Below are 11,584 nucleotides of genomic sequence, written 5' to 3'. Positions count from 1 at the left end.
TATGGTTTGGAATGGAAAGAACATGACATGTGGGAGAAGACCAATTGGTATAGCATGGCAGTGTGATATGTGAGGCGAGGAAGGAGGGGAATGTGACATTTTGGGGACCACGCAGACCACCAAGGGGTTCTGTCCCTGCCCTGTAACCATGGGGGCCTTTGTGCTGTGCAGCTGTGGTTCAGATCCCTGCGACCAGTAGCCTGCCCACAAGCGTACAGTTTCACCCTGGTCTTACCAGCTCAATTACTCTTTCCAGGGTAATACCAACAGCCCTTTCAGTCTCAGGTCTCCCCAAATCCATCTTCATCAAGTTCTTAATGACCAGACGCTTGGACTGTTCCCCTCTGATTTCTCACCTCAGTTGGCGTGAAACCAGCCCCCCAGATACCAGCTTACTGGGGGATGCACATTCCACACAGTTTGCACACTAGAAATGTGCATGGGATGGAAATACACAAAATGTTTATTTAACAGAAAAACCACAGAATCAAAGACGAAATAGGAAGGGAAAGCAAAGCTATACAAGATGCACAGAAAATAATCAAGATGCAACCTCAGGCTTTACACATCCATATTAGATAAAATCCTTTTACTAATAAAAGTTGCCTATTGCCTTAAAACAGTTTTCGAGCATACCCCCCTACGTATGAGAGGGATCTAGTGTTCACAAACAGCTTCCTGCCTTGAGATTGTTCCCCAAGTTCTGAATATCCTCCCCCCCCCATCAGCTTCAGCTCTACTTTTAAAGGGCTTTTTATTTTTCCTCTCAGTCCATCGTGACTCATGTTTATTCAGATTGGGGAATTCCCTGTTGGCTTGACGTTGTGATGCTCTGTTCAATTTCGAGTTGTCTCAGTGACTTTCCTTTCGTTCCCATACCCCATCATTGTCTTTTTTCCTGGGCTGGACAATGGATAGTTACTTGAAGCTGGTTTCATGTAAACACCTGACGTGGGAGGTGCCCCTCCCTGCTAGACTGCTCATCCGTAATGCGTAAGGGGAGCAGTCAGGGTCAAGTGACCCCCAGATTTCTGCTTGGCCTGCCATGAAGGAGGCTCTGTCCCTGTCCTGCTGCAGCTGTCCCCCGACCTGCCACATGCTCGGCCCCTGTCCCTGGCAGCTGGGTCTGGGCAGGGAGTGGAAGAGGCATAGGGTTGCCAGGTGTCCGGTTTCTGACTGGAACGCCGAGTTGAAAAGGGACGCTGGCAGCTCTGCTCAGTGTGCAGAGCCATGTAGCTCCACTTCCATTTAGGAGCCTGAGGAAGATGCTGGCAGCTTCCCGGGACCCTCCTGAGGTAAGCACTGCCCAGAGCCCGCACCCCCAACCCCCTGCCCCAGCCCAGAACCCCCTCCTGCACCCTAAACCCTAGCCCCACCCCAGAGCCCACCCCCCCCAGATAGAACCCTTCCCCCCTCCCACACCCCAACTGTCTGCCCTAGCCTGGATCCCCCTCCCACACTCCAACCCCCACCCCAGTCAGGAGCCCTCTCCTGCACCCCAAACCCCTCATCTCCAGCCCCACCCCAGAGCCCTCACCCCAACCCTTTGCCCCATCCCAGATCCCCCTTCAGCACCCTGAACCCCCATTTCTGGCCCCACCCAGGAGCCCACACCCCCCAGCCCAGAGCCCCCTCTCACACTCCAACCCCCTGCCTCAGCCCGGAGCCCCCTCCCACACCTCTATTTCTCTGCAAATAGAAATGTGGCCATCCTAAAGGGACAGGACCAGTCACTTCTCATGCTGGCCGCTCTGGGTCGCTGCAGCGTGGCAGCTGCCTGTGAGAGCTCGGCTGGGGAGGAGACAGCCCACTCCCTGCCAGGGCCCAGCTGCTGGGGACAGGGGCTGAGCAAGCTGGAGGTTCCCCCCACCCAGCACATTTCCAGCTCACTCAGCCACTGTCCTCAGCAGCCAGGTCCAGGTGGGGAGCGGGCAGCTGCTGCCGCCACCTACCCAGCCAGGTTCTCTCTCAGGCAGCACAGAGCAATGACCCAGATCGGCCAGCTTCTCCCTACTGCTCCCTGCCTAGGCGCTGACAGGGAGAGCGGCCGAACAGGCCCCGGGGCAGGAGCAGCGGGAGAAGGACAGAGCCCCCACCCCGCTGACCCTGCAGGTAGCTCTGGTGGGGCAGGGAGAGCATGGCGGCCCTGGGCTGGGAGCAGGGTGGAAGGGGGTGTCACTGGGCAGAGGAGACCTATGGGGCAATCACATGTCCTCCCCTTTAGATTGTGCCGCCCCACGTGCAAGGTGTAGCTCAAGTTTTTATATAAAATTTATATATTTGTGTATATAGAAGACTGAGCTCAAGTAGCACAGATTGAGCTCAGTCTTCTATATACACAAATATATAAATTTATATCCACAGTCTGTGTACATATCTCATAATGACCATCAGGTCAGAACATTACAGGCTTATAAAAGACCTTAGGCAATATACTTTTATAGTGCAACAATAAAGTCTGCAAACAGTTGGTTTTAACTGCTCATTTTTGGCTGTTTAAACCTGTTCTCCCCCTACGGTGTCTGGACTCTGATTGTCACAGTGACTAAAAGAAGAGATTGAGCGGAACCTATTGTCTCCTTGATTTAAACTGTTAGGCAAATAGCCTGTTATATAGAGTCTGAATCCAATCAGTTAACCGACCACAGTCACTGAATTTTAAAGGCAACCTGGCAGAAAAGTGGAAAAGGTGATTGGATTAAGCAAGTCTGCTTATATAGTGTAATGAACTGGCTAATGTACAAACCAATGCCTTCTATGGACTGGAATCTGAAGTACTCACTTGTGTGCAAACAGAGATTTTTCCTTCTGTTCATTTGGAAGGGGCTGGAAACAAATGGAAGCAAATCTATTACTAAGGTATCTATGGAGTTTCGCCTGGTGGTGGCGTGCTATGCTGTAACCTAGTTATTTTAGTGTAGTTCTAGGTGACCATTAGTTGTTATATCTTCTTGCCACAGCAAAAAATCAAACAATTAAAAAAAACCCAAAAACCTATATTGCAACACACTTCACCACTGTTCTTGGGAATAACCATAGGAAGTGTATGAGACATTTACTGTGACAGATGAGACAACTGAGTTCCCCAAACAGAAATTTGCTAAATACTGTTACTAATGCCACCGGGGATATCGTCAACTTTACTGAAATCAAAGAGACACAAGGACACGTCCATAAAGACTGTTGCAGTGTCAGCAGTGGTAGGGTCATGTAGCAAATATCGAGTGGGTGCCTTTTTAGATGATGTACTTTAGTCAAACACAAATTATTAGGCTTCAGAGAGGAGTAACTGGATGAAATTCTCAAAAAGAAAAGGAGTACTTGTGGCACCTTAGAGACTAACCAATTTATTTGAGCATAAGCTTTCGTGAGCTATAGCTCACTTCTGTAGCCTGTGATACATAGGTGATCAGACGAGATGATCTAATGGTCCCTTCTGGCCTTAAAACTTATAAATGTAAGACCATTTAGATCATAATTTGCCTTTACTATGCCCGGCTGCTCTGTTTTCCCTATGTGTATGTCATAAATATAAAGGGAAGGGTAAACCCCTTTAAAATCCCTCCTGGCCAGAGGAAAAATCCTCTCACCTGTAAAGGGTTAAGAAGCTAAAGGTAACCTGCTGGCACCTGACCAAAATGACCAATGAGGAGACAAGATACTTTCAAAAGCTGGGAGGAGGGAGAGAAACAAAGGGTCTGTGTCTGTTGGTACGCTGCTTTTGGCGGGGATAGACCAGGAATGGAGTCTTAGAACTTTTAGTAAGTAATCTAGCTAGGTATGTGTTAGATTGTGATTTCTTTAAATGGCTGAGAAAAGGAACTGTGCTGAATAGAATGACTATTTCTGTCTGTGTGTTGTTTTTGTAACTTAAGGTTTTGCCTAGAGGGATTCTCTATGTTTTGAATCTAATTACCCTGTAAAATATCTACCATCCTGATTTTACAGAGGTGATTTCTTTACTTCTATTTCTATTAAAAGTCTTCTTGTAAGAAAACAATGCTTTTTCATTGTTCTCAGATCCAAGGGTTTGGGTCTGTGGTCACTATGCAAATTGGTGAGGATTTTTACCAAACCTTTCCCAGGAAGTGGGGTGCAAGGGTTCGGAGGATTTTGGGGGGGAAAGACGTGTCCAAACTATGTTTCCCAGTAAACCCAGTTAGAGTTTGGTGGTGGTAGTGGATATTCCAAGGACAAAGGATAAAATTAATTAGTACCTTGGGGAAGTTTTAACCTAAGCTGGTAAAAGTAAGCTTAGGAGGTTTTCATGCAGGTCCCCACATCTGTACCCTAGAGTTCAGAGTGGGGGAGGAACCTTGACAGTGTAGCTATATCACCTTGGGCTTTGATCTTATGGGATCTCAGATAATTCTATAAGGACACAGAATTTCAGATTGATTTATATAGTTTTGACAAAGTGAGCATGTATCAGTCAAAATCAGGTTGAAATGCATAGTAAGCAGCAATGGTGAAGAGGCACGAGGCTCTTCAGAACTAAAGTACGTAAAAATTCAGTTGAAACTTTATTTCTAATGGACTGGATCACTAATAGCGAAAGTGTGATGAAGCTTCCTGCATCCTTGCCTTGCTGGGTAAAATGCAACTTTATCTCATACTTCCTTTCTGCAACCACGCTATATTGTAGCGACATTTCTGAAAGCTAATTTCTCCACCTTTCAATCCTAAGTATCCTCAATAATTCAAAGAATAAAGTCATTGCCCATATTTCATCTTGCAGAGTGCAAACTGGAGAATGGCAATGGACCTTCATCTCTCAAGAGGTTCAACTTAAGCAGTGTTATCCAGCATATGCAGTGAAAATGTAATTTAAATTTTATCATTAACCCAGAGGTTGCTCAGATGACTAAACACGTTGAAACAGTGCATACTGCAAAGGCCCATGTAACATGGTACTTTTGTATAAAGTAAGGTGCCCTAGCATGGAAGCTCCAGTGCTAATGAAGGAAGTATGCATGACAATAATTCAAGAAACTGACAACTGTGTAGTGTAGTCTTCAAAAGTCTACATGCTGGTTTCTACAGGTCTTAGGAACTCCATGGGATTCCTAAAACAGGTATAAAATGCATTTTAGAATTATGGGCAAGATGTGGCTGTGCAAGGGAGTGAGGAGTGTTCTCTTATTCATCCCTGCATTGGCACGTGGGATCATCTTTGTTCGTGGGAAAGAGCAGGGGTGCACATCTGACATCCACTGACGGTTGGGGGAAGATGTTCGTTCCATGGGCTGGGGGGAGGGGGGCTTTGAGGAGCCCAGGGATCCAAGTTAGGTGCATTCAAGTTATTTTTTGTAAGGAATTGACGTAAGCAAATTTCAGTATAAGCCATTTTACAACTGATTTAAGAGCATCCACATAGAGTTTTGCAGCAGTTTAGCTAAATTGGTTTTAAATAAATAAATAAATAAATCCCCCCAAACACCTTGAGGCTACAGCTACACGAGAAAGTTTACAGCAGCGCAGCTGCACCAACGCAGCTGTGGCACTCTAAGCTTAATTACTCCAGCCCCCCTGAGCAACGGTAGCTATGGCGGCGGAGAAGCTCTCCCACTGACCTGAGCACCGTCCACACTCACACAAACACCCACGTTCACAATTCCAGACTGATTAACAAATGGGTTAATAGCATAACGTTTTTTACAATTATTTTTAAATATACATTTTTATGGCTGTAAGATATTTGTGGAAATTTATTTTTAATTTTACATTATTTTAAGTAGGCTTTTTTTAATCCCAGGGCCTTTTTTTTTTGGTTACCGGTAACCTGTAATCCATGGGCTTCATTACTATTTGACTAATGTTGAGGTTTAAGGCTACAATGGGAAGACCCATTATTTCTGCATCAGACATTAGTAAAACAAACATAGGATTTAAAGAAATCACTGTATTATGGTAAAGTTTACCATTTTTTCAAAACCAGGATTGCACAGCTTTTTTAATCTCTTGGTGGATTTTTTTTTAAATAACGCTCCCAATTTTCAATGGGACTATTCTGCTTATACCCTTTCAAATAATTATTATTTAATAATTTACATTTGCATGCATGTCAGTGTCAAGAAACATTACTCTGGAGGGCACCAACAGCCTGCAAGAGGCAGAGGTGATCCTTTATTTAGGATTGCTTTTATTCCTTTAAAAGTTCTTCCTTTCCCTGGAAGGCATCCTGTCCCCCTGGGGACGGACCTCATTCTAATACCTGGTTAGTAAGGAGGGTGAGCTCCTCAGCTAGCCCCCACCCTTCCTGGTCCTCTTTTTTGATGTCTGCCACTAGGTTTCAAACCTTTGCTTTGTATTCTGTCCAACTATGTGTCTGGTTCTGTCAATTCAGTCTAAATAACCTGTATGCAGCTTAGCTGATTTAAGGATACCCTCAGAGGCATGGCTAAATTTTTTAGGTATCGCTCCATGGCATTTATTTTATTTATAACCATTTTTTAATTTATACTATTAAGAACTTTTACCCCAGTATCAATTGCTCCCAAAATATTCCCTCCCCCCCAGTTTTTGTGGGGTTTGGGAATATTATAAAGCTTTATTTAATTCCTTCAGTCCTTATATAATCGTTGGACAAACTTTCCACAATGGGGTTCTATTGCCGAGATGTCTGCTAAGGTCAGGTTCACAATACCTTTTTTAAATACATTTTATTGTTTTTATTGTATATTTACATACTGACCATAATTTGACTATTTTTTTTTTAATATTCATTTGAACCACATATGCTTTGATTAAATTACAGGTGGTTTCAGAATTTACATTTTTTATTTTATGGGGTTTTTGAAGGAGCCATTTTTCTGTTATAGTGGGCTATATATTAGTAACTTTTACCTAAGCACTCTTTAACCACCCTATTATTCAAACATTTTTTAAATATTTTTTTCTGAGGACCCAGGGCCTTCCAAGCGCAAGGCAAAAGAACCTCCCATTCCCCTCCTGGTGTCACTATCTGTAGTCTTGCCTCCCCCAGACTTCCCTGCCCAATGTTCGGGTACAAAAGGGACATTTTTCAGCCTAAAATGAATTGTCTATTCCCCTGGTGCTGTCCACTTGGGGATGCCAGTTCATAAATGAACACAAAAGGGTTTACAGGTGGAAAAATAACTCAAATTTAAACTAGAGTTTGTCACCAATTTGCAGTCTCGAAGTCCCATGTCGGTGTTGCTTTTTTCCTTCCAGCAGCAGATACAGCTGCAGATGCCACAATGAAGGGCTGTCTTGGGTGGGGTTACTTGTGTCTCATTGATATTTAACCAATTCCAGGAGGCCACCAAGTCACCAGGGTCAACATCAGTTTCCACTAAGTCATTCACTTTGCACACCACTGTCATCCTCAGGAAGTTTTCCCACACTGTGGGCACAACAGATTCTGGATTCACACCATCAGAGGAGTAGGCCAGCAATCCAAATGCCAGTCAAAACAGCCCACAGGAATGCATCATCTCTAAGGTCTTTCAGCATCCACACACTTAACAATCCTAAAACAATGAGCAAAACAAAACTTCTTTCCTCCCTATATAGCGGGATGTATAGATTTAAGCATAAATTTAAACATTTAACTAAACTTATTAACTTGTACTTGGACCCCATCTGGGCCTAAGTCCCTTTTTTCCCCCTCCCCCTTTTTCCCTGTGGGGGGGGGCCTCTAACTTTTAACTGTGTTTTGATCGCCCATTTATGCTCAGCAAATTCACTAGCCCTGATTTGCTTAGGGCATATTTCACTAGGGAGTGGGCAGTTTTCAGCAACACAGGGGACAATCGCACCATTTATTTTCAATGCTGTAAATGCCCAAACTAGTGCCAAAATCTCCTCTTCACAGGGGGCAAATTCTCTCTCTAAAGTTTGGAGACATAAGGTCCAGCCAGTGGCGCTGGAACCAGGGGAGACCAGGGCCTTCCCACTTTTTGAAAGGGTGGTGGTGGTGGGGCGGGGGGGATGGACTGGCCTGTCAACTTTTCACCAGGGCAGACCCCACCGCCTTTCTCCTGAGGCCCATCCCCTGGTCAGGCTAGTGTGGAGTCCAGCCAGCTGTGCGGAGCTGCAGCGGACCCTCCACCTACCCAGCCTCCAAGTCCTGCCATCAATTTTAAGGATGGGCCAGAGGGCAGCTTGATTGTTCTACTAAAAACCCTTTAGCTCAAAAGCCCATCAATTGTTTCTTTCAGGTTGGCTTCTGCCTCCTTTGGATACCTATACTGCTTCTGGGATTGAGGATCAGGGCCGTAACTTGGATTTCTGCATCAATTTTATCGTATCTTAGCTTTATACCATTCTTTGCTGCCATAGCTTTTAAAGTTTCACTGGCAACATGGTTTTGTAATCTTAAACCTTCCATTCTCTTAGAGTGCTGTGTTTTTATAGCATCACTGAGCTAATTCTTATGCTTTTTGCATTACATTTCTTAAGTGTTGCATTTTGCTGGTAAAGACTTAGCCACCAAGTACAATCCCTGCAACACGGCTACTTTTTCTGGATGAACACTAAACTTGAAAGATTACTGACAGCTTTCCCTAATGCTGCCTTTATCATATCTTTCTCTGCTTTCGGCTTCATGCCATTACAGTATTCTTTAAACCCCTTATAAGTGGACTAAAGTTCTTCCTTTCCCTGGAAGGCATCCTGTCCCCCTGGGGACGGACCTCATTCTAATACGTGGTTAGTAAGGAGGGTGAGCTCCTCAGCTAGCCCCCACCCTTCCTGGTCCTCTTTTTTGATGTCTGCCACTAGGTTTCAAACCTTTGCTTTGTATTCAGTCCAACTATGTGTCTGGTTCTGTCAATTCAGTCTAAATAACCTAGATTGCCTAAGCAATTTATGGTCGTAATTTGGGGCTCCGGGCTCCGCCCTCCATGGGCTCAGGACACATGCCTATTCCCGGTGGAAGAACCTTCACACAGTGAACAGAAAAACGTACATGTCAATATAGTAACAGAATACACACACCAAGCATCTAATGCTCACCACTCCCAATAAAACAGATAGACATCTCCCAGTAGCCAGTCAGGGTCACATTGCCTTGGACTCAAGCTTCTACACAGTCTGATTGTGCAGGGGTTAAATTGTTCTAGCAGGTTTGGTTTCAAGCTGTATCCCAGAATTAAGTTACAACAGCCTCTCTCCAAATTTCCACATACTAGGGATATGGACTCTGCCCCAGCTTTTGTAGGGCTTGTCTCCCTTCTTCTTTTCTCTTTAACCCTTGCCTTCCTTTAAAATCTTAAATGGGAGGGCTCTTGCTTTAAATGAGATTGGTTCATGCAGAGCCACAGATCCTTATGGCTGTGAAATAAACAGCAATGGGCCCAATTCTTCTTTTAATTACTGCTTTTGTCAAAACTGCTTCCAAGCAGTCTTATTGCTTGGCAACCCTATCTTCAAGGACAGTAAAATACTTTCAGCTGTGGCATTAACCCTTTCAAAACAAAAACACACAAGAAGAAAAACAGCAGAGGTGGTGGGGGGGTGGGCAGCTAAGTGGGGAGAGAGAAGCAGAAGGGGGAAAAAGAGGAGAGAGAGAAGAGAAGCAGCAGAAGGGGGAAGAAAGGGGGCAAGAGGAACAGGGGAAAATGGTGTGTGTGGGAATAATAATTTAGGAAGAAACAAAAACCTAAGTCAAACAAAAGACAGCAACAACAAATCTAGAAGTTGGGCTCCGTGGGCCAAAGCATCAGTGAACCCGTACCCCTCGACCCTATCCTGGCTCAGAGAATGGGAGTTGCTGCCACATCCACTGAAGTGAGACGGGGGTGCCAGCTATCCTTGCCATCCATTCCAAGGCCGTGCTCCATTTTAATGGACCAATCAATTTCCCTGTGGCTCTAATCCCTACCCATTCTTCCCCTCCCTGGTTACCCCCTTGATGGCCAATCTTTCTGACCAAGGGGGCTGCAGGTGTGGGTATCTGCAGCTCTTCCACTGTTTCAATCAAGGAACCATACAGGGACTGCCCAGAAGAGTCCAAAGGAAAAGGAAACTCACGGGGACCATCCCTCTCATACTCATAATGAGGGTACAAGTCAAGATCCTCTGACTTGCCTCCCCCCTCCTAGGCTACAACTCCCTCTGATCCTAGCCACTATTCCCTTTAGCTCTCCCAACATGGCTCTGAGAGCACAGCTTTGTCTCTTACATTCGCTGTGACCTGCCTTGGTCTTATCCTGGGACTCCTTTGGCAACTCAGCCAAAACTGTTGCCGCCCCCCACATTCTCACACTAACCTAGGTTTCCCATTGCTTCCAGAGCTATATGGAACGTTCTGGGACTGATAAAGGCTCCAGACTGACAAAAACCATTACCATGCTTCTGTACAAAAAAAAAAAAAAAATCAATCAAGCTGTGTTCCAACACTATCTAACTTTCCAGATGATCTGTCCTTCTGACATATTTTCTCAATCAACCAGGCTTATTAGCCTGAGCCCTGAATCAGTAATGGAATGTACCTGTACATCAAGTCGGGACAACACCACAGAAAAATACAGGTTTGCAACCCTGCTCTGTGTCCTCCTCCCCTATGCCAAACACACAAACCATTTGTATCAATCGTCCCCTTCCTCTCCACCACTCCTGGCTTGCCAAATCTGTTATCCGGGGTTTTCAGAACCCAAAGCAGTAGTAACTTACCTGATGCTCTGAAGGCAGTGCCAGGAATAAATCAGTGGGAACTCAGCAATTCCATCTGATTGATAAAAGCAAGTGTGCTCTCTTATTTAAAACTACTATTTATTAGATATTAAGCATGCACACATGCAATTAAGTTTAGGACATTTCAAATATAGTCACCCATAGTCCGAGATGATTTCAAGTGATCACCAGCTGGACTTCTAGGAGCCCTCTTTCTGTCCAGCTGATGGCGAGTTTAAACATCAGCTCCTTGTGCTATGAAAAACTCCCTCAGATTGCTCCGAGGTATTTACTTTTACCTCATTTTTTATAGCTAACTTAAGCATATAACCTATAGTGACTCCAAGTGGCTCAGCGTAACCACCTTTCCTGGGTCACCAATTTTTTAAATTTTAACAAACTACTTATTTACTTTTGAACAAAATTCAACCTATTTTGTCTGTTCAGAGGGACTGTAAAGGCACAAAAGGAAAGAAGCCTTAGGCCTGAATGACAAGTGTTGCAGTTTCACCCTTCCAGTTATAAACAGGGGATTAGTCCCTATTTTCCTTGCTGGCTCTTAACAGATAATTAAAATGGATTTGTTTTGGAATAAGAGCTGAAGGGGCTTTCAACTAGTAAATCTTGCTGGATGGCATAAAAAAAACCCAATAAGCTGACCAATACTATTTGTTCGGCAAGAATAAGAGAGTTTGTCAGTTCAGACAAGCTGAAATATTTAAGAACCGAGCAAAGAAAAAAAATCTGTGTCCATTTGCATGTAGAGACTGAACGACTCAAGAGGGTGGGGAAGAGATAGAGGGTTCCCTACTTAATTTTCTTCTATCACACATCCTGAAGCCCAGAAGGGCTTACTTGACCAAATATTATCAGCTTGTACAGTAAGTGTAAGATTGCAGTCCTGCTTCGAATACCCAGGTGCTCACATCACAACTGGCAGTAATCA

This window comes from Lepidochelys kempii, chromosome 2 (genome assembly GCF_965140285.1).
Source record: "Lepidochelys kempii isolate rLepKem1 chromosome 2, rLepKem1.hap1, whole genome shotgun sequence".
NCBI classification, from domain to species: domain Eukaryota; kingdom Metazoa; phylum Chordata; order Testudines; family Cheloniidae; genus Lepidochelys; species Lepidochelys kempii.
Note: the sequence above shows the minus strand (reverse complement) of the source record.